Source organism: Octopus bimaculoides, chromosome 11 (assembly GCF_001194135.2).
Source record: "Octopus bimaculoides isolate UCB-OBI-ISO-001 chromosome 11, ASM119413v2, whole genome shotgun sequence".
NCBI lineage: Eukaryota > Metazoa > Mollusca > Cephalopoda > Octopoda > Octopodidae > Octopus > Octopus bimaculoides.
Window position 1 is genome coordinate 34,946,961 of NC_068991.1, and position 2,871 is coordinate 34,949,831.

The window sequence follows — 2,871 nt, forward strand, 5'->3', positions numbered from 1 at the left end:
GAGTACCCCACTCCCTTATCTGGTGGTCAATATGGAAAATAGGGATAGATGAGTGGTTGGTGAGAGCTGTATAAGCCATGTACAAGGATGCTGTCAGTAAGGTGAGGGTTGACAACAAGTATAGCAATGAATTCAGTGTACAAATAGGAGTTCAAGGATTGGTCCCCTCTTGTTCATCATAATTCTCTAGGCAATAACAGAAGAATTTATGTTGGTCTGCTCTTGGGAACTTCTGCATGCTGATGACCTTGTTCTTATAGCTGAAACACTGCCAAAACTATAGAAAAAAATTTCAGGTGTGGAAGCAAGTTCTGGATCAAAGGACCTTAGAGTTAATTTTGCGGAGACCAAACTCTTGGTAAATAGGAAAGCAGACAAATCACAAATCCCCACTCTATATATAGGAAAGACATAGGTAGAGACTTCATAAGGTGTACCCAGTGCAAGCTGTGGACACATAAGAGATGCAATAATATCAGAGGAAGGTTAATAGGGAAAATAGTCTTTGTGTGTGGTAGATGTACAGGTACAATAAACACTAGAAATGTACAGACTTCAAGGGGGATACTTAGAAGTAGTTGTTTGCCTTCATTATCTGGGTTACCAAGTCAGCAGTGGAGGTGGATGCACCAAGTGCATAGCTACTAGAATAAGAATAGGCTGGGCAAAGTTCAGAGAGCTTTCTACCTCTGTTGGTAATAAAGAGTGAAAGGTAGATTGTATGATGCCTGTGTGTGAACAACCATGTTACATGGCAGTGAAACATGGGCTGTGACAGCAGATGACATGCAAAGGCTTGAAAGAAATTTAATAAATCCACTTTTAGATTATAATAGGTTTAATGTATCATTTTACTTTAGAAATCATCAATAATTCTAATAAAAGTTAATCTGAGTTGACATGGTAAGTAATTGCAATATAGAGTCCTCACAGTAAAGAGATTCCCTATTTACAGTGTTGGCACAATCAGATTACACATAGTTCACAGGTTTGATGCAGAAATAAACACATCATAGGTCTTGTATGTTGTAACTTACAACCCAGCTAGATATTGCTACATAGCTCAAATACATATTCTATTTCTGAATAATCTTAGAGAACAATTAATATATTAAGAAAATGAGTATTCTAGATTGCCTTAGGGGATCAGTTAATGCAGTCCGTCAATTAATTAAGTAGATACACCAGTTGGCAATTAGAAATGTACTTAGAGGTACTTATAAGTCAGTTTCTTATAAAAGTCTACGATGTGAAACAAAGCGACCTCTTTAAAACTTGTTTTATACATACACACATGCATACATATATAAACACACACACATATGCACAGATATCTGCAAACAGTTATAATCTTATATTGTTGTACAGATAACAACTGTCACCTTACTGACAGCCTCCCTGTACATGGCTCGCACAGCTCTCACTAACCACTCATCTATCACTAGTTTCTACGCTGACTACCAGATAAGAGATCAGGAGATGCTGTGTTGATGAAAGCCAGGTACGGAGGTTTATCTTCGGCTACAAATTTCTCCTGCAACTGTCTTACCAGAAATATAGCATCAGTGGTGCTTCTCCCAGGCACAAACCTAAACTCCATTTTGTCTAAGCTAACTATCTCCGTAATTAATTTGGGCTATGACCCTCTCTGTGACTTTCATCATCTGGTCCAACAATTTGATACCTCTGTAATTATTTGTATCACCTTTACCTTTGTAGCAGTTGACTATAGTGCTGCTACACTAGTTATCGTGTATGACTCCTGCATGTATCACCTGATTGACTATACAGGTGACTAGACTATACCCTAAACCCACCAGATATTTTAAGCATCTCTCCAATGATTCCTGATGGGCCAGGGGCTTTCCTTGTCTTCATACCTTTAATTGCTTTATCTACTAAGGTATTGACATTTCGAATAGCTGGTCCCTCTGTTGGATGGACATTAGGCAGACTCTCTTTCTCCCATTCATTCTCTTCATTTCGCAAACTTTCATAGTGGCATCTTCAAGTTTCTCTCTTTGCAGTATCATTAAATACAAGTGTGCCATCATCCATGTGGACACATTTCTCTCCTATGATATCACAATTCTCTCTAATATATATATATATATATATATATATATATACATATAAACCTCTGCGTGTATATATATGTATATATATAAACCTCTGTACCTGGCTTTCATTGACATGGAGAAAGCCTTTGACAGGGTCCCCCTGATCTCTTATCTGGTGTTCAATGAGGAAACTAGGGATAGAAGAATGGTTACTGAGAGCTGTACGAGCCATGTACAGGGAGGCTGTCAGTAAGGTGAGGGCTGGCAACGAGTACAGTGAAGAATTCCGGGTAGAGGTAGGTGTCCACCAAGGTTCAGTCCTCAGCCCCCTCCTATTTATCATAGTCCTCTAGGTAATAACAGAGGAAGTCAAGACAGAATGCCCCTGGGCGCTACTCTATGCTGATAACCTTACTTTAATTGCTGAGTCACTATCAGAACTAGGGAAGGTTTAGGTGTGGAAGCAAGGATTAGAATCGAAGGGCCTTAGAGTCAACCTAGCTAAAACCGAAGTCCTAATAAGTAGGAAGGCAGACAAACCACAAATCCCTTCAGATAGATGGCCCTGCTCAATCTGTAGAAAAGGCGTAGGTAGAAACTCTATAAGATGTACCCAGTGTAAGCTATGGACACATAAGAGGTGCAGCAATATCAAAGGAAGGCTAACTGAGAAGATAGTTTTTGTATGTGGTGTGGTGTGTGCGTACGAGTAGATGTAATCGCCTTACCTCGGTTTTCTTTTCCTCAACTGCGAGTCCGTCTTGCGGTATCCGATCCTTGAAGCTTGCCCCGACCCAAAGTACACCAGGAA